The sequence below is a fragment of the Galeopterus variegatus genome, unplaced genomic scaffold (genome assembly GCF_000696425.1).
Source record: "Galeopterus variegatus unplaced genomic scaffold, G_variegatus-3.0.2 Scaffold779, whole genome shotgun sequence".
Taxonomy (NCBI): Eukaryota; Metazoa; Chordata; class Mammalia; order Dermoptera; family Cynocephalidae; genus Galeopterus; species Galeopterus variegatus.
Window position 1 is genome coordinate 203,415 of NW_007726890.1, and position 21,538 is coordinate 224,952.

Consider the following 21,538-nt stretch of genomic DNA (forward strand, 5'->3'; position numbering starts at 1 on the left):
GATTCTGGGAGCCAGGGTGGGCAGAGGAGCCTTGGGCTGCCCCAGCAACCTGTGCTGGCGCCAAGTTGCCAGGAGTAGGGTATGAGCCCGCCCTGAGCAGAGTCCAGTGATCTCTGACACAGAGGAGCAATGCTTGATCTCAATCAGCCTGCTACTCGCAGCAGCCCAGCCCCAGCCACTCCCAAATTCCATCTGCCTCCCTCCAGCAAGCTGTTTCCCATTAGCTCTCCCACCCTGGAGTCTGGCTACAGCCCTGCTTTGGCCTCGGGATGAGTATTTGCCCCTCCTCTTCCTCCTCCTCCTCTTCTGAGCTGGCGTGTCTCAGGAAAAGCCGATGTCCTCTCTCTGTAGCGTCCAGGAAGCCCCACTGCTCCCCTTGGGGAAGTTGGTTGCAGCCGGAGAGTTACTTTCTTGAGCTGGGGTGTGTCCCCCCTTTGCAAAAGTGCCACCAGCCCTTCCCTTGAGATCCTGGGAGTCCCATTCAGCTGCACATTCTACACCCTGGGAAATCCATGCTGTTAGGGCCACTCGCACCTGTGAAGGAACGAAGGTCCAAAGATGCCCCTATTTGGAGAGAGCAGGGGATGACACTGAAGATGGAAGAAGACCCAGAAAGGGGAGTTTGGGTGATCTTAGAAGACAAATTTGGTTAAGTAGAAATGCCTTCTGCTGTAGCTTCTAGAACAGGGATTTGGTTAGCGTGCAGTGCGGGTCACTCCTAAAAAGCACGACTCCCCATGAGGGATTTGGACCGTAATCCCGAAAGACACAATCCCAAATGTTGAAATCCCCAAAATCGATGATAACCCAAAAGATCAAAATCCTTAACGTATAAAATCCTGAAAAATCACAATCCTGAAAGATGAAAAATCCCAATTGTTGTCCAAGGTCAACAGTTCAGATCCGCACACCAGCCAGCCTCCAAGAAAGCAAAGCAAAACAAAACAAAATCCTCATGTTGACACCCTGAAAGCCGAGTTCTGGGGAGAGGATTAGTATGTTTTCAGATGTGTGCACGATAGGCGCATCATGTCAGGTGGATGTTTCTTTCGTTTTTTAAAGTTTTTTCCCGGGCCGGCCTGTGGCTCACTCGGGAGAGTGTGGTGCTGATAACACCAAGGCCACAGGTTCGGATCCCATATTGCGATGGCCGATTTGCTCACTGGGTGAGCGTGGTGCTGACAACACCAAGTCAAGGGTTAAGATCCCCTAACCGGTCATCTTTAAAAATAAAAAAATAATAAAGTTTTTTCCCCACATTTTAGAATTGTCAGCATTATTTTTTACAATTCACTATTCTATGTATTGCATTTTAGCATCATTTCCATACATTTCCAATCTATACACTGGAGATATAGATTATGTAAAAACTCTTAGAGAGTTCTAATTCATTTTATGCATATTTTTGCAAAATTGACTCCATGAAAGTTCATTACCACAACATATTGATTTTGTGTGTAAACATTGTAAAAATGTAAAATTGTTGAAACTTCCTCAGTAAATGAAGCAATAACCTTTCTGTACATCTGCGTTTGTGAAAGATAAAATTGGCTTTTCAGGTGACTGCATATGTGATAGTGATCCATGGTGTTTTGTTTTGTTCTTGTTTTTTTTTTTGGTGGCTGGCGGGAAATCTGAACCCTTGACCTTGTTATTATGAGGCCTCACTCTAACCAACCGAGCTAACCAGCCAGCCCCCGTTGTGGTTTTTGATCGATCTTGTCAAAAGATTTAGGTTGTCCATCACAGTATTTCAGAAGACCACAGTTATAAAGCTGGGTGCACACAATCATCAACCATAGTGATATGTGTTAACACATTTTGCTTTTTCTATTTCTTTATGAATACAGTTTATCAGATCATAACTGGTAAACCCGTGTGACTGCCAGTACCTGAGTGTTTATGCTTGCAAAAATGTGTGTTATTACTGCCTATATTATTGTGGAAAGTGGCCTATGAAGTGTTCTTTTGTATTTTTATAGTTTCTCAAATAAACCCTCTTTTAAAAATGTAAATAAATGCATTTAAAATAATTTTTAAAGTATTTTTTCCGGAATTATATTTTTGGGATTTTGATCTTTCAGGATTTCAACGTTCAGGATTATGGCATTTGGGTTTGTGTCTTTTGGGATTATGATCGGCACCGCTGTAAGACATAGTAGAAAAACTGAGGCCTGCCTCGTCTCCACGCCCAGCCACACCAGAGGGCAGTGTGCTGCACCTGTAACAAGGCAGCTCTTGGTAAACGTTCTCTAGATCCCTTGGCCTTTGGGCAATATCTCAGGGAGGCAGACAGGCCCAATGGAGGCAGTGCTCACCTAGCCTGGAGGGCACCCGAGGCAAACCGCCCATTCCTTTTGATTTTATTTATAACGTATCTACACTCTGCTTACATCCACGAGTTTAAGGCAGCTTTCAGTAACCCATTCAAGAACACTAAAATAGGCCATTCTGAAGAGAGAAAGGGGACCTTCATGGGACTTCCTGAAGGGGCAGAGTCAAACGAGTGACAAGGCTCAGTGAACTCCATCCTCAGGAATCAAAGCAGAGGGCAGAAGCCCACAGCCGTGGAGGACAGACCAGGGACAAGGACTGTGAGAACTCTGTGTCATTCTGCGACTGCTGAAGCTCTCGCTGTCTTTACCCTGCCCCATCTCTCCCACCCTTTCCAGGACTGGTAAAGACGTTACTTCCAGAGAGCAGAGGACTGGGGAATGCTCCTTCAAAGGCCCTTGCCTCCTCTGTGCACTGTATTAGCCATCCTGAAGGGCAAGCTGGTAGAGCTGATGGGATTATGCAGGGGAGAGACCCTGAAGATAGCCTTTGAGGACAAACACAGCCCTGCCTCTTCATCAGCGAGCCTAGGAACACTGACTCAGGAGCCAGTCTGCCTGGGTTTTAATCCCAGCTCTGTCATCTACTAGCTGCGTGGTCTTGGGCAAGTGACTTCAGCTTCCCTGAGCCCTTAGTTTCCTCACCTGTGAAATGGGGTAACAATAGTACTAATTTCTTAGGATGTGAGGAGGATTAAATGGGTTAATATCTGTAAAGCTCCCAGAACATGCCTGGCTGAGCGTAAAGAGTATATGTATAAAGGTGTTTGAGGCTGTCCGGTTAGCTCAGTTGGTTAGAGAGTGGTGCTGATAACACCAAGGTCAAGGATTTGATCTCTGTACCAGCCAGTCACACACACACACACACAAGTGTTTATTAACTCAAACACAAACGTAGAATTTGTTTTTCCTGTCCCTGGCATTTCACACTGCTGAAATGGCAGTTAATGTTATAACAAAGATCAGCAGGGCTGAAGGGCCAACCTTAGAAGAAGAGAAACTGAGCAGGCATCCCTCCCCCATGTTCTGGCTGGACTCTGCCCTGGGATGGTCTCCAGCCCTCTGGTTCCATCCCCCAGTTCCCTGTCTTGGCCCTGGTGGTGATGGATGAACTCATTATCACTCTCAGCTCTTTCCTTATCTCCTTATCTCGAAGCAAATGTCATCAGTTTGGGGACTTGAACCCAAGTTGGCAACAGGCCTGAAATGGAAAGAAATGATTCAGGATGGGGAGGGTGAATGGCCAAGAGTCTTTGTATCGAAGTTGTTTGGAAGACCCATAAGTCACTGGAGTCTCGCTGTGGCTGGCTCAGGCAGCTGACCTCTGCTTGTGTCACTTTTTGGTCCAAAGCTAACCTAAAGGCCAAATTCTGAAATTGGAGAAGTTGTGCTCTAGGGTCCCTCCTGTCCATGTCTCGTTTTTTGCACCCTGATTCCACCCCAGGCTTGTCAGGCTGACTTCTGATCTGGGTCTGCCCTCTCTGGGCACCAGTGCCTGCCTAACTTCCATCAGAACGCGCCTACGTGACTTGCATGTTCTCCGGCTAGGTGACAACCGCTAGTTGTCCCAAGTCACAGTTGGGCTCACGGTAGCAACCCATTTCATGTGTGTGAATGAGAAAATGCACAGGAAGCAGCCAGCATGCAAGGAGCTCTAGCACAAGGCCACAGGCAGGTCTGCTGTGGGAGCTTCTTGGAAGAGTAGAACTGGGGGAAGGCTGGGACAAGGGATGGGAGGGCCTGCAGCTGGGCGAACTTCGGCAGGACTGGCCCAGAAGTGGCAATGCAGCCAGTGGTCATGGGGAAGGTTGGTGATCTGGGGGCAGATTGGTGGCAATGATATAAAGAGCAGCCTGTGGGAGCACAGACGGGCAGCACCACGGCCTGGAATAGCCCGTGGCCGTGGGAAAATTAGAGGCCCTGGTCGGATGGGGTGGCTGTGAGCTCTGCGAGACATCCAGGTACTGAGGGTGAAATCGTGAAAGGAGGCCTGAGGCTCTGCAGCTCTGTAAGTGGGAAGGGGACTTTTGAGCTAGTTCACTTCAGGTCCAACTGTTGATGTGACCTCAGAGACTGAGAGACCAGAAACCCTCGGCCTTGTGGGCATAGCATGTGACCGCCACTTCCAAAACCCCTTTACACCCTTCCATCAGGTTTTTCAATCATGCTGGGAGACAGGCCGGGTCCTCCCTGGCCGAAGAGGAGACAGGCTTGGAGAGGAATAGTGGCTTTGCCTGTGGCAGAGCTGGGACTCAAATCCGGGTCTGTGGGACTTCAAAGCCTGTGCTCCTGCCATTGGGCCTCACTGTTACCCCCATCTGAAGTTTCTCTGGGCTCTCACTGCCCTCAGGATAGAATTCAATCTCCTTGCCCCAGTGGCCAAGGCATTCCTCCCTGATATGTCCATTAGCCATCTCTTCTTGTCCATATTCTCTCCATCCAGCAAAGTCTAGCTCAAAAGTTACTCATCCACCAAGCCCTGACACCTCACATTCATCCCTCCATCCTGGGGGCTCCTGTAACATTTTTCTGAGCTTCTGTTTTAAAAGCCTCACATTAAAGTTTTGCTTTCTTGCCTCCCCCCTCTTAGGTCACTCATCTCGGAGGGCAGGAGCTGGCTTTGATAAATCTTCGGGTCTACCAAAGCATCCAGGACAGAGCCCACAAGAGTGGGCTCAGCACAAGTTTGTTGACACTAGACGCCAGCAATGTGTGGTCCGGCCTTCCCGTTTCTAACCTGAGAGGAATGTCCTGGATGGGGACCAATTTTCCAGCCCCCAGAAGGCTGCTGTGGTGCCGTTGGGGGCCCCTTCCTTCACAACTGCCCTGCTTTGACAGAAAGCTACCCTGCCTCTGTGCGTGCGTGTGTGCATGTGTGCGTGTGTGCATGCGTGCGTGTGTGTGCGCGCGTGCGTGTGTGCGTGCATGCGTGCGTGCATGCGTGCGTGTGTGTGCGTGCGTGCATGTGTGCGTGTGTGTGTGTGTGTGTGTGTGTGTGTGTAGCAGTCACAGGGGAGAGGGCAGGAGTTGGGTTCACGGAAGCAGATCTCTGGTATTATGTGGCTCAGGACCTCCCCCACCCGGAACCAGGCAGCAGGGAAGGGGATTATTCCCTCAGGGTGAGGGTTGGACATCCCTTTGGATCCAGCAGGCAGCTCCTTTCTGGCAGCACCCGGCTGCCGACAGCTCCTCCTCCTTCTTGTGGAAGAAGCTGGTGACTGTGGTCTAGAAACTTCATCAGCGAGACCCGGCAGGCCTGGCTGGAGCCCTGTGTGGGCCAGTTAGGTTGGCTCGTTTCTGTGGTCAAAGACTAAACCAGAGCTTGAGCCCCACCCGCATCCTAAGCCCAGCCAGGCATGTCACGAACCTGTGCTGCCCCCTCAGGGGCACTGCCAATGGACTTGTGGCTAAAGCACCACTGGGCTCACCAAGGTTCCAGTCGATTCCACTCCAGCCTCCATTTGGCGGTCTTCGGGCACTGTCCCAACCATCTGTCCTCTTCAGTAGCCTGGTCTCTTCTCAGCCATCCTCTGCTCCTCTCCGTGCCATCTCCACTCCAGCGACACTGCCCTCCCTCTAGTCCCTCTTACCATGTCTCCTCCACCTAGAATGCCCGTCCTTCCTCCCTCTCACCGCCCTATGAACGCCTCTTCCTTCCAGTCTCGCCTCAAGTGGCGCTGGGTCTGGAAGCTTTGCCTGACCTCCTGGCTACGTTGACTCCTCTTATTAGTCCTCTTACTGCCTTTGTCACACTTCCTGTCATCTGTCCCCCAACACACCCCGTTCTTAGAGAGGACCATGGCAACCAGCTCATGGCTGCCTCTCCCCCATGTTTGCCATTACCCTGGGTGACATCAAGGTTCTTGTCAATGATCCATCTAATGTCCTAGTTGTTTGAGTTGAAAACTCCTCAGTTCAAAGTCCTTTCTCCTCCGCTCCTCCTCAGCCTCCCACACCCAGAGCAGCATCATAGCTGTGTCATCACTTCAGATTACTGTCCTCTGACGAACTGAACTCCAACCTCCCTTTTTCTGACCGCACCCTTCTATCCTTTTGACCATAGACCTCTCTCCCTCACACTTACTACACCTTTCATTTATTTATTTATTATTGTTACATAATTGATTGTACATATCTGTGGGGTACAGCATTGAATATTAACACCTGTGGGCAATATGTGATGTTCAAATCAAGATAATTTGTATATTCGACATTATACAATGTCAATGCAATCGTTCTTCGTGGCCCTTTAGCAGTTCCTCCCTTATCCCCCCCTCCCCCTTTCCCACTTCTGGTAATCTCGGTTCTGCTCTCTCCTCTTGAAAGATCAACATATTATTGTGATTGCTGTGTCTTTCTTTGTTTTCTAAATTTACTTTTTTTTTAGCTCTCAGTTATGAGTGAGGACATGTGGTATTTCTCTTTCTGTGCCTGGTTTATTTCACTTATAAATTTTCTCCAGGCTCATCCATGTTGCTATGAATGGCACTATCACATTGTTTTTTATGGCTGAGCACTATTCCATTCCATGTGTAAATATACCACATTTTCCTTAGCCAGTCGTCCGTCAATGGACATTTACATTGGTTCCAAGTCTCAACTATTGTAAATAGAGCTGAGATAAACTTGGGTACACCTGACTTTAAATTTCACTGAAACTTCCTGTCCCTTACTCCATGCCCTTTCCCTCCATTTATCAGCATCCCCTGGTCTCACTTCCTTCTCTATTTGGTCCAAAGTACATAATCCATCATCCCAACCTCCCTTTTACTAGCATATTCAACTCTCCTGTTCCTTTGTCTTTCCACTACGTCCATCTTGCCAATCTCCATCCCCAAGTACGGGACGCTCCTCCTCAGGGCCTTTGCACATACCGTTCCCATTAATAGGAACACATTTTTCCCAGATATCAACATGGCTCACTCCTTCACTTCATTCTGATCTCTGTTCAAATGTCACCTCTGCAGAGAGGCCTTTCCTTATCTCATTATTTAAATAGCACCTTTGTCACTCTTTATCCCCTATTCAGTTTTATTTATCCTTCAGAGCATTTACCTGGCATTATATTATGTACCTATTTGTTTATTCTTGTCCACTGCTGTATCCCAGGGCCTAGAACACTGCCTAGCACTTCACAGGCACTCATAATTATTTGTGTAATGAATGAGTGAACCCCAGGGCATTTGAAGCATTGGTCTTCTCCACAGGAGAATATATCCCAACACTGTGGGTTGGGGTCATGCCGAATTCCTGGTGTCCAACCTTGGCAGGCCTCTCGATGCCACTTGGCAATCCTTTTACTGGTCCCAAGTTGGCTCCATTGCCCTTGTAGGTGACTGCAGACCTTTACCCTTGTCCTCAAACCCCTACCCTGCTTGCATTCCATGCCCGATGAACATTCAGGTTGTTTGACTTTGCATTGTTATAGACAAGTGCAATGAAAATCCACGTACATGTAGAAGGATTTCTCAAGCATCGATATCTAGAAGTAGAAGTGTCCATTCTTCATTTCAACAAATTCTGCCAAATTGCCCTCCAAGAAAAGCCATACTGTTTCACACTCCTACCAAGAGGTTATTAAAATAGCGGTTTCTACAGCCTCATTATCAGTGGATATCATTAATGTTTCAAAATTTTACCAACTTGATTGGTGAAATTTGGTCTCTTGCTGTTTTATTTGTGTTTACCTAATTGCCAATAAAGGCTGAGTATGTTTTTATATGTTTTATTTGCCTTTTATTTTTTTCTTCATCTTTGAGCACTTTTCTTAGACTTCCTTTCCTTAGACCTTTTCCCTATTGGGTTGTTCGTTTTTTTCCTTATTGATTTAAAAAGGAGATATTTATATATTTTGCGTATTCCTCCTTTATCTGTTTGACACATTACAAATATGTACACCACATGTATTTTCTCCTTTTTAACTTTGTTCTAATTTCAGAGACTTAAAATTGTTTACTTAGCCAGAAAATTTAAGATTTTCAATCAAGATACTCTTTTATAATTTTTAGCACCTTTGACTTACACAAAAATGAAATATTCTATATTTTCTTATAGGGTTTTAGATTTGTTTTTTGTGAGTGCATGTGCTTATCAATCCATTTAGACCTTGTTTGGCTCTGACAAGAGGTACAGATCCAACAATACTGTGGGGAATTTTCCCCCCAATTTGACAATTCGTTGTCCCAACACCATTTATCGAATAGCATATTTTTTCCTCATTGATTTGTGATGCCATATTTAGTGTATATTATATTCTCATGCATACACGGGACTATACTAGACTCTCTGTATTGTTGCATTTGTCTGTTACTAGGCCAGATCACACTTTTTTAATTCCTATAACTTGTGTTATGTTTTGACAGCTGGTAGTGCAAGCCTTCCTCCCCACTCTTCAAACACATACGCATATTGCGTATTTTCTTCTCTAGATGATCTCAAGATCAGTTCATGGAGTCTTATAAAAATTCATGTTATGATTCAAATTGAGATTGCATTAGAGATTTGGATTAATCTGGGAGAATGTCTTTATAGGGCTGAGTTTTATTTGATCCTGGGACATACCATGTCACCACTGACCTTCGTGATGTTTGCCCACTGACAGGTGGGGGGATGGGGTGTTTTAGTCCACTCTCCTTGAAACTGGGCAGGTTTTTGTGACTATTTTGACCAATAGCAGCTGATGAAAGTGATCTTTCCATTTTGTTATGTGTTCTTTAATTTTTATATGCAATGTTTTGTAGTATACAAATTTTTCACTTCCTTGGTTAAATTTATTGGTAGATTTTTTTATTCTTTTGCATGCTATTGTAAATGGAATTGTTTCCTTTATTTCTGAATTGCTCATTGCTGGTGTATAGGAACATGTATCTGAGTCAGTTTGGGCTGCTATAACAGAATACCATAGATTGGATGGTTTAAACAAAAAACGTTCATTTCTCACAATTCTAGAGGCTGGGAAGGCCAAGATCAAGGTGCTGGCAGATCTGGTATTTGGTGAGGGCCCTCTTCCTGGTTTGCAGATAGCTGTCTCTTTGCAGTGTCCTGACATGGCAAGGGAATAGAAAGCAGTGGGGAGAGAGAACCACTCTTGTCTCTTCTTAGAAGGGCACTAATCCCATCATGAGGGCCCCACCCTCATGACCTCATATAATCCTAATTACCTCCCAAAGGCCCCAGCTCCTGATACCATCACATTGGAGGGTAGGGTTTCAACATATGAATTTTGGGGGGACACAAGCATTCAGTCCATAGCACATGGGACCCTCACTCTTGAAGCCTTCAGCTGCCACGTAAGCACCCTGACAACCCTGAGACCTCTAGGCTATGAGGGAGCTCAAAGTAGCCCCCACAGAGAGGTGTCTTGGAGCAGCCCTGAGACCATAGAAAGAGGGAGAGATTCCCAGCCAGACCCCAGCTACTTCAGCTGCCTCCCCCACCTGCTGTTCCAACTCTAGGCCGTCTCTCTTTTTTCATTCAATAAATATCTATTGAGAATTTACTATGTGCCAGAATCTGCTAATCACCAGAACAAATAACAAAGAAGAGCAAATACTTGTTTTCAAAATGCTTACCATAAAGTTAGGTGATTAAATAACACACATGAAAATATTAACATACATGAACATAACTAACATACATAAAAGTATTAACACACATGAAAATATTAGCAAACAAGACAGGGCAAAATTCAGTGTTAAAAAGGGGTGCTAGCCACTCTCTGATTGCAACCATATGAGAGACCCTGAGCCAGACTGCTCAGCTCCCCAAATTCTTAGCCCACAGAAACAATGAGAGATAACAGGATAATACAATGATATTTGTTGTTTTAAGCCACTAAGTTTTAGAATGACATTTTTCCCCTTACATAGCAATATATAACCGGAATATCTTTCTAATTACAAAATCTAAAGGACCATTTTGAGGATACGGACCTCCCTGTGGTAGTTGGCCAGTGGAACTGTGCCCTTTTGAAACTCTCCTCTTTGACTTTCTCGACGACTGTTCCTCGTTCTCCTCCTACATCGGTGGCTGTGGCTTCTTCTGTTCTACCTTCCCCTTACATACTGACGCTCCGGCCTCAGCCTCTTCTTTTCTGCTGAATCACCCTCTGCCTGGAAAGCCTCACCCATCTCTAAGTTGACACCAGCCCACACCTTTTCCTGAGCTCTAGACTCCTAAAACCAATCACCTACCGACCATCTCTACCCGGATGTCTCCCACTCGGCAGGTCTAAAACGAATCTCTTCGTTTGTCCCACACCCTAACCTGTCTCTATCCACCCACCAGCCCAAGCCAGAATCCTGAGGGTCACTTCGGACCCCTCCCTCTCCCCCACCTCTGCATTTAGTCAGTCACCATGTCTTGTCAGGTCCACCTCTTACATCCATCGAAAGATCGTCCCTTCCTCTGCTTTTTACCCTGGACTTTTGCCACAGACCCTCACTGGTTGGTCTGCCTCCACTCTCTTCCCCTCCAAACTTCCCTCCACACCATGGCTGATAGTTAAGAACACCAGCTTTGGCACTAGATAGACTTGTTTTTGTGTCCTATCTCTTTCATTCACTGGCTCTGTGACCTTGGGCAAGACATCTCTGAGTCTCAGTTTCTTCATCTGTAAAATAGGGATAATAATAATTTTACCTACTTGCAAGGTCAGTGCCAGGATTCAATAAGATAATGCACGTGCAGCATTTAGCACAGTGCTTGGCACACAGCAAATGCTCAATAAACAATCACAGAATGCTTGAGAAAGGGACTTAGATGGGAATGTGGATGGCTCTAGCAGCTCACCTTCGCTGAAAGCAACAGCTCCAAACTCCTGCGCCACAGCAGCTGTGGCCTGGCTATGTCAGGTCCGAATAGGAAAGACTGCATTGGTGTAGATTAGGGGAGAGTGCAGATGTGGCGGAAGACATCTGCGTGGTATTCCTGAGGTCAGAGTAGCAGCTAGGGCCTGGAAAAACTGATGGGTCCTCAGCAGCTGATTCAACCAGCACAACTGGAGCCAGACAGCAGAGGGCAGCAGAGGTTGGTGTGATTGCAGTTCCTGGGGTTGGCATGGGGGTGGTGGTGGAAGAGAAACCTAAAGGAGGACCTTGGGATCCTAATTCCACATGTTGGGGTGGGGAGCCGAGGGGAGAGGGGAGGGGTTGGCCAGGGGAGCTGCCCAGAGGACAGCAGTTATCTTGGGCTCACTGTCCCTTAGGGCCTGGGATGAAGATGGGTAAGGTAGTAGGGCAACTTGTGACGGGGGAGGGGCTAGAATTTAGGGGAGTGAATTGGGACGTTTAAAAAGTGTATTAAGAAAAATTTGTCTATTCCAACCTTGTGTCTCTTTGGGCCTTCTCTCTTTTCTAGGAGTTCCAATGGTCCTTCTAAGGGCAGAGTTACCAATTGGGGATGCCAGAGGGTGCCGATAGATGATAAGTTTTGTAGTACAGGTAGGGGCCACATCCTTAAGGTATGAATAAAAGAAGCCTCAGGCTCATGAGGAAACCAAGGCCCAGACAGAGTAAGTGACTTTCCTAAGGTCGCATAGTTAGGGTTAAGAGTGAAAGCCAATACTTACTGAGACCTTGTAGGTACTGCTGAGCACAGGACATGCGTTACCTCACTTAATCCTCACAATAACCTCATGGGGCATAATCAGATGTGTTATCACACTCTACAGATTAGGAAACTGAACTCAGAAAGGCTAGGCCATTTGCCCAAGGCCACACAGCTAGTCAGTGTTGCAGCCAGGATGTAAACCCAGGCAGCGCAACTCCAGGGCCTGTGCTCTTCACTGGCACATTCTGCTGCTTGCCTAGGCCAAGGGTTAGGGCCCTGGATTTCCAAATCAAGGCTTTTACCATTATTGTACATTGTCTTGGATGAGAATCCAATTTTAGTAAGTTAAGTTCTGATCTCAAATTAAGTATACTAGAAAGGCAGTATGTTACTTTAAATGGATCCTTAGTTAATCCTTTTGTGAGGTTAATACCGCCATTTTTCTTCTCCTCCCATGTATAATTTGCCTGTTTTGTGATGTTCCTACATCGTGTGAACTGTCCAGGGGACGTGTGGTTGGGATGCTTCCTAGACAGAGTCACTGCTGTTCTGTTAGGTGGCTTCTTTCTCTGCCAGCTCCGGCTCTCTCCGGGGCTGCCTTCCTACACCAGACTGTCAGTGTAGGTCCAGGCACAGTGAAAGAAAGTCAGTTAAAGCAATGGGATTAGTTTCTGATGATCCTTGTATTATTGCTTGTTGTTGATCAAACAGCCATTCTTTTTTTTTTTTTTATGACCGGTAAGGGGATCTTAACCCTTGGCTTGATGTTGTCAGTACCATGCTCACCCAGTGAGCACCCGGCCATCCCTATATGGGATCCGAACCCAGGGCCTTGGTGTTATCAGCACCGCACTCTACCGAGTGAGCCACGGGCCGGCTCCAAACAGCCATTCTTATTCTTATTCAGTGTCTGTCTGCATGGAGACATCCAACCATCTATCCATCCATCCATCCATCCATCCATCCATCCATCCATCCATCTACCCATCTATCCATCCATCCATTCATCCACCCATTCATGAAACACTTGCTGAGCGCCTGCTATGTCCTGGGGGTTACAGTGATAAACAAGGCATGCACGGTCCCTGCCTTATGGAATTTTGAGTCTAGAAGGGAAGTATGTGGAATCATTCCCTCTCAGGTGCCCCTAACTGGAATTGGGCATCACCCATCCTCTCCATTCCCATTGCCTTAGCTGGAGCTCTAACCATCTGTCTCTTCCTTGGATCACTGCAGCTGGTCTGCCAGTCTCTGCCTTCTCCCAACCCCCACCCCAGCCTGCACATAGCAGAGAGCAGCAGACAGACTCCACCTTTGAAAACATCCCTTTCAGCATGTCACATCCTTCCCCTGCTCAACCTGCTCCAAATCCTTCAGTGACTCCCCATTTCCTGTCAAATGGGGTCCAAATTCCTTCACCATCTGGCCAGATTCAACAACTCCATTAGCTGGTCCTGCCCTAGCCTCCCTCCTTCCTACCCTTATTTCCTACCTGTCCCCCTGCTCCAGTAGGGAAGGTCTTCTTACTGTTTCCATACACCTCCAGCTCATTTCTCACCTTTAGTTCCATCTCCTCAGATCCTACCTCTCCTTCAGAAGCTCTAACTGTAGCACCACCTCCTGCAGGAAGTTTCTTTAATGACTCCCCCCTTCCTCTGCTCTCCTCTGTGATCCTGGGCCCAAGGCCCGGCTGGTGTGAGGATCAAATCAGATGCCACCATGGGCAAATGCTTTGTCTTGCATCATGGGATGCTGTCTTTATGTCTGTTCTCAGGTCTATCATTTATTCAGCATGTGTTTTCTGCCAGACAGTGGGGCTCAATGGTTTATAGACATCATCTTTATAGACACCTCATTGAATAGAGACAGTGGGTTTATAGACATATTGAATATAGACAGTGAGTTTATAGACATCATCTTATTGAATCCTCATAACACTCTATGAAATAGATAATATTTACTAGGCCCATCATTTAGATGAGGAAACAGGCTCAGAGCAGTTAAGTATCTGGCCCACACTTATAGATAGGTCCATCTGGGAAGCCCGTACTTTTTTAGGAGGTGGTCCATTGGACTGAGCTGCTTTGAATCCCAACTGTGCCCTTTTTTTAAGCTACTTGTATAGCACTTCTATGTGGCCTTTGGGTTCTTTTACACTTGATTTTGTAAAATTTCTATCTGTAGTTTCCCTGGTCCTGATTCTGTTTCTATTTTGGCATTTTTTTCTGTTGTTGCAAACCACCTCAAAGTCTTTGAGAAACAAAGTGATAGTACTTAAATACCTGCAAATAAAATGTGCTTCTTCTGTCTCCATTCACAGTGCCCAGGAGAGAAGTGGGCATCGGTGCTAAGCGAGCATCGTGTAACCTTGTGCTCTGTAAGGCCTCGAGGAAAAGGTAATCCTAATCAGAAGCCAAAGATCAATTCCTCCTGTGAAATAAAAGGCCACAGAGTCTGTACCAGGTCCTCTATCAAAATGCCAAACTGTGGCATATAGTCCATTTCCTCCCATGGTTTTATTTTTATTTTTAAGGAGCCATCAGGTGGTAAGGGATGATTCATGCTTTACTTACTCTTCTTGTTTATTTCCCTTCCTCGACCTTCGGATTTTTTTCCTCTTAATGTTTGTTCCGGATTTTGACAAAGCACTGAGGTACTTGACTTGTGTTGGTAACTTTTTTTCCTAACATCTTCTTAGGAAAAGGAAAAAAATTAAAGGAAGTGACAGTATTCCAAAACCATCTTTTATTCCATCAGTGGATGGATTGCACCTGCTACTTCTAAGGCCACTCTGCAATTGTTTACTTTTACAGTAAAATCTCGTTAGAAGGTACTTCATGAGTACCAAATGGGGATGGCTTGGGCCCTACCTGGTCTTACTTCACCCACTCTCAGCAAAGTAATAAGTAGATTAAATAAATGGACCCTGTGCACTGGGTTTCCATACATCAAGGTAGCAAACTTTGTCATTCCTATGGCAGGGCCATTTGTTTAGAAATGATTGATGCTGGGGATTCTTTTCACTTCGTTAAGGCAAGTCTCCCAAGACTTCGATTAGGATACAGTTTGTTGGCCTACTTGGAGTTAATGTGAATTATTCAAAGCAATAATGCTTCATTTCTTTACAAGTAACCTACAATACAGATGGATCACTAATTTGAAAGGCTACCTCCAATTAGCTTGAATAAGTGAGGTTGGACTGCATTCAATAGCAATTTACTGATTTCTTTCATCATACAAATCACTCTTCTTCTTTTTTTTTTTTCCTTTTTTGTGACCGGTAAGGGGATCGCAACCCTTGGCTTGGTATCATCCGCACCGCACTCAGCCAGTGAGCACACCGGCCATCCCTATATAGGATCCGAACCCGGAGCGGGAGCGTCGCTGCACTCCCAGCGCCGCACTCTCCTGAGTGAGCCACAGGGTCGGCCCAAAATCACTCTTCTTAGGCAAGAATTCTTTTTATAGCCTCAGGAAGGCTGAACAGTGGACTCTCTCTCGGAGACAAAGGTATGGTGTCTACTCACCTGTCTTTGAATTGGAAACTTAGTAATAGGGATCCCTTTGCACTGATACATCCACATGCTTGAATCTTGTCCTTTATGGTTAAAAACATGGGCTAAAGTTCAAGGTCAGTATATGGCTGGTCAGTACATGGAAGATTGTTTCTGTGTGATGCTGGCCAAGGAGCTTTACCTTTTTAGGTTTGAGTTCCCTAATTCTGCAGTTATATACTCAGCCTGTGAACAAGATTAAGGGCAGCCAGTTACCAGGGTTTAGGTTCGGTCTGTGAACAGGGTTAGTGAACATTCTGGGATAGTATTAGGGCTCAGTCAGTGGCCAGGGTTAGACCTCAGCCTGTGAATGAAGAACTAAGTGAAGGAATCTTCCATTTCTAATCCTGACTGCTTGTGTATAGGTAGTCCTGTGCTCTACCCCACTGAACTTAAAACACAAGGTACCAGTAGCAACTGGAGGAGACTGGAATTATAGAACAAAGACATGATGGGGAAAAATACTGGGTAATTTGTATTCCTTACCTAGTACTTAAACGCTTTCTGTAAAGAAGGCAAGAGGGAGAGGTTCACTTCCACAGTCACTGGTGTAGCAAGGAATTCTCAGATTCCAAGTAAATATTTGAAATGGGTGCCCTTCCTTGCTGTAAATTTCTCTCTCAGGGACTCTGGCTCTGGGGTACTGCTGGGGTGTGTTCCAGTCAAGTTGTCTATTCTCTGCCTTTCCTAAGGGTGGAGAAGAAAGGAGATGGGCTGGGCCACCTTGGCCATGTTTAAGTTACCCAGCGACAATAGAATTCCTGCTTAGAATCTAGGGAAATGGGTTTCTCTGATCTCCTGGGAGGAATTGTAATTACCACGTTTTGAAAAAGCCTAGGGAATCTGTAACTGAGGGCTGCTTTTCATTTGGGACAGGAAGACACAGACACGGAGGGCGAGACTGATAAGTGAAAGGGCGTGAAGCCCAATTTCCCCTGCAGGATGCTGGGGCTGGGCTGGAGAAGATGCCGCAGGAGGTGGTTGTGGTGATGGGGGAACCCACCCTGCCTGACCTACATGCTCACAACCACCCTATGAGCTCATTAGCATTATTATCCCCACTTTACAGATCAGGAAACCAAAGCACAGAGAGAAAGAGATGTCACCCTGCTAGTGAGTTGCAAAGGTATAATTTGAACCCCAGAGCCTCCGAGAGTTATGGTTGTTTGGAAGATCAAGTCCATCTGGAACAGCAGGGAGACAAGGAAAAGAGGAGGTGGAGTTGGTTATGGTAACATGGCACCTAAATACCCTGAGGCGGCCTCAATGCCAAGAGGTAGCCCAGTGTAGTGGTTAAGAGCATATACCAGGAATGCAACAGTCTGAGCCAACAGGTGGGGTTCAAATCCCAAATCTACCACTTCCTGGCTGTGTGACCTTGGGCAAGACCTCTCCATGCCTCAGTTTCTTTGTCTGTGAAATAGGGACCTAGGGATAATAGTAGTACCTACTATTGGCATTGTTGTGAGGATGGAATGAATCAGTACAGGAGAGTGTTTAGACAACGCCTGACAGCCAGTGCAAGCTACCTAGCTGTCTAGCACCTAGCGCAGCAATGAAGTGCCCAAGCGGTGGGTCTGTGGTTGGCTGGGAGTTCCTTAAGCCTCAGTTCTTCCCTCCAACCTCCTTCAGGGCTGCTGTGAGGCATAAATGAGGCAATGCATAAAGAGAAGAGCACACCTGAGGACTAGATTCCCAGCAGCTGCTTTGCATTATTGCTCAGCCTCTTACAAGTAAGCTGAGGCAGGAGTCCACATTCTCTTTCTGGCCTAGGAGCCGCGAGCTCAAACATTGCATTGAAACGGTGGGTTGGTGGCAAGAGATGGAGAAAACCTTTTGCTCTGCAAGGAACTCTGTTTTTAATGTAATTGACCTAAGGTCCTGCTGACCTTAGGGGAAGGGCCATGGCCTCAGATACCACTGGGCCCAGATCTAGAGCCTCAAGAATCTTACCCATTGGCAAGGTGGTAGAGTCAAAGGGTAGGAACTTAGCCTCCAGAGCCAGACCTGACTGGGTCCAAATCCCAGTTTGATCCCATCTTGTGAGACTGGAGGCAAGTCAAATTACCTCTCTCAGCCTCAGTTCCCCCATCCAGAAAATGGGGATAATATTTGTACCTTCCTCCCAGGGGTGTTGAAAGGATTAACTGCGTGGACATATGCAGAGAACTTAGAGCAGTGCCTGGCACGTAGTATGATATTTGCTGATTTCTTTCCAGAGAAACCAGGGAGATGGGTGAGAAATGAATGAAGGCTGTGGCTCTCCTCTCCACCCTCTCCCCTTCCCCACCGGCTGGAAGATGCTCCTGTCCAAATGGGAAATTGAAGCCGAAATAGCACAATAAAGGAAAGGAAGCACTCCGGGAGCAGATGGGCTCCCACTCTCTGTCCTGAGGAATGTGCTGACTATTCAGGAACAGGCCTTTGGCAGTCACTTAACACAATCATGAAGCAAAGGGAAATGATCAAGTGTGTCACCAGGGTCAGTGCCAGTTTGTTTAAGAAAGTGGCGAGGCTGAAAAGGAGGATGTGGGGAGTGGGAGGCCCTGAACATTCCTGGAGCCAGTTTGTGAAACCTCCTGGGCAGCAATCCCAGGTGAATGAGGCCTCCCCATAGGCCCTCCCAAAGTTCCCAAGTGAGCAGCCTTGCCACTGATGGGGGGTGGAGGACAAGTTGGGGCTCACGTGCTTCCTTTATTCTGCTCTGACAACGTGTATTGAGTGCCTACTCTGTGCCAGGCCCTGGGCGAGAAGCCATGAGAGATATTGGGAAAACTAATACAGGTAAGGGCCTTGCCCTGGAAGAACTCACAGAGGATCAAGGCTGTGCTCTGTACACGTGGGGAAAACATCTAAAAAAGGGTGAGGGGCAGGGACTGAACAACTACCCCCTTCCCAGGGGGTTAATCTGGAAAAAAGAATGTCTGGAAAGGATAACACTTAACATGGTGGAATTAGTGGGGGTTTTATTTCCTGGGGGGGGTGGAGGGGCCATGCCAAACTGTAAACTCACTAAAGGGAAGGCTTTTGCCTCTGTCAATCCCTTGACCAGTAGCTAGCATGGCTGCATTGGTCTGTTTCTGTTGCTTGTAACAGAATACCTGACAGTGGGTGATTTATAAAGAAATGAAATTTATTTCTTGCAATTTTTAAGGCTGGGAAGTCCATGGTCCAGGGGGCACATCTGGTGAGGACCTTCTTCTGGGTGGGAACTCTATAGGGTCCTGAGGTGATGCAGGGTATCACATGGTGAGAATGGCAAGAACTCTCTCGTGTGTTCCTCATAAAGGCACCAGTCCACACCTACGATAACTCATTACTCTGTGAATGGATTAATCCATTCACGAGGGCACAGTCCTCATGATCCAATCACCTCTCAAAGGCCCCAACTTTCAAATACCATAATCAAATTTCTCACTCTCTTAATACTCTTAAAGTGCTGATCAAGTTTCCAGCCAATGAACTTTGGGGGGACATATTTGCCTTTTTGTCTTTTTTCGTGTCCGGCAACGGATCGCAACCCTCAGTGTCGCGCCTGTACCGGACCGGGACCGGCAACGGGATCGCAAACCTCGGTGCTGCGCCTGCACCTCGCTCAGCCAGTGAGCGGCCAGTCTGTATGTAGGATCCGAACCCTCGGCGGGAGCGCCACCATGCTCCCAAGCGGCGCACTGTAGCAGTGCGCCACCAGGCCGGCCCTGGGGGGACATATTTGACCCATAGCAATGACTTTACACCTAAAGAGACTTATAGGCAGGGCATTTAGTATTAGATTTACCAGCTTTGTCCGAGTGCCTACTGTGTGTGTAATGCCAGGTGTTCTGCCATGCCTTAGTATCTTTGAAAATCTATCTGAGGTGGATTAATGTAAATATTGAATGATTGGGCATGAATCACAGAAGAACCCGTAGGTAGAATACAACCCAGTGGTTCTCAAAGTGTGGTTCCTGGACCAGCAACATCAGCATCAGCTGGGAACCTGTTAGAAAGGCAAATTCTTAGTCTCATCCCATATACACTGAATCAGAAACTTGAGGGGTGGGCCTACCAATCTATTTTAACAAGCCCTCCAGGTGATGCTGATGCAGGCTCAAGTTTGAGGACCACTGGTCTAACCTAGTGGTCTTTGAAAGGGGGCTCTGGGCTGCCATGGGGGTTTTAGGGGAGCCCCTGGGGATGAGAGGGGGCTGAGAGCAGCTCAATTTTCATCTGCCTTCTATGTTGAACTGCCACATTGGATTTTGTTTAAAGAAAGTGCTCCAAAGTGAAAAAGTTTGGAAACCATGACTCTAGTCTAACCACCGTCTTCTTCACGCTATCCATCCTGCCTCATCATGTGTGCAGATGGGGAACACTGGGGCCCAGAGAGGGAGAGCTCTGGCAGGCTGGGACCGGACTAGCCCCCAGGCCTCCTGAATTCCAGCCTGGGGTGCTTTACAGCATCCCAGGATGCTCCCTCATGAGAGAGGAAACAGGAAGACAAGCCTTTGAGCTGTCTTCTATTAAGATCCTGGGGCCGTCTGCTTCTTTTTCTAGTTATGCCCGGAAAGGCCAGAGGCGTCTGGGGTTCTTGGAGGAAGGCCTTCGGTTCCTCTTTCCTCCTGTGGCCCAGGGCTTATAGCCCCAGACCACCCTCCCAGCCAGCCTGATTCTTCCCCCACCAGCACTCATCTCAAGATGGAACATCAAGGGGGGTCCGCCTGAACTCCCAGCCTCTCCCTGCATTGTTCAGCCAGGCTTCCCAGGCCCGTCCGATGTCAGAGGCCCTGCCTATCTGTGTTTCCCCAATCCAGGCAATGCTCTGTCATTGTCGTCACACTAGGAACTGGGATCACTGTCAGCCTCTCCTGGGGGATCATTGAATCCTGTACCACATGTCTCCCTTCCCAGCCTCCAACACTGCCAGGCCTATTGCCCCTACAGGCAGCTCACAGGCCCCGGTAAGCATCCAGGGAAGATGTCAGTGGGGCTGGTGTTTGCCCCACCTGCTGCAGGTTCTGTCCAAGGCTCAAAGACACAGCTGGCAGGACTCCCCCACTGCTGCCTGTGCCCTTTCGGATGTCAAGCACTGCTTTTGACTTCAGACTTGAGCCTCTGCCAGCATCTGATAGCTGTCTTTCCCTCAGGGCAAGAGCATTTACTCTAGCCATCTCCACAGTAGATGGGAGAATGCAGCGGCTCCTCTGGGTGCCAACTGAGGACACCTCTGAGGCTGGAGCAGGATCCTTGAGCCGCTGAGCCTACGTGAACAAAATAAAGGCAACTGAGATGTGGTGTGTGAGTCAGCTACTTGGCTCTTCCCGTGTGTGTGTGTGTGTGTGTGTGTGTGTGTGTGTGTGTGTGTGTGTGTGTGTGTAGGGGAGGGGGATTCTGGAAGAGTGAGTGAGAGACTGAAATGAAATTGGAAACATGACCACTGAAAGACTAACATTTGCAGGCCAAGCCAACTCATCTCCCCTGCAAAACAGCATTTGAATCCCTAGCCAAGCCTGCCTTGTCCAACTTCTTAGCCTCTGTGGACTGGCTTATAGCAGGACTTTCACAGCTGATGGAAGCTGGCAGTGTGGGGAAAATAGCAAAAGGGCTCTGGAGTCAGAGGGATGAACATTCAAATCCGAGCAAGGGGACTCACCTCCTTGAACCTCAGTTTCCTCAGCTCTAAAAAGGGGATAGTAATATTAGGTCGAACCATATGAAAATGTTATTTTGTAGGTCAAAAAAGATTAAATATTGCCAATTGCATATGATCCAACCCAATAGTACCTTTCCTCCTGGGGTTATTGTGTAGATTAAGTGAGTTAATATGCAAAAATGTTTATATTAGCACCTAGTGCATAAGTGGCCAATAAAGGATAGTGGTGGCAATGGTGATGACAATGGGTATCTAACTCCCAGTGCTGGTCACAGAATGAGCCCTAACCCTGGCCATCTCACAAATATAGGTCTTGGATAGACTGAAACACATCAGTGTGGCATAACTGTGGGGTTAAAATGGACCCGTGACCAAATACTCCTTCTCCCTGGGCCGTCCCAGTTCTTAAGATTTTGTGCTTATAAATTACTCTTTGTGGTGAAACCACTCTCCAATGTAGGCTCCCATTA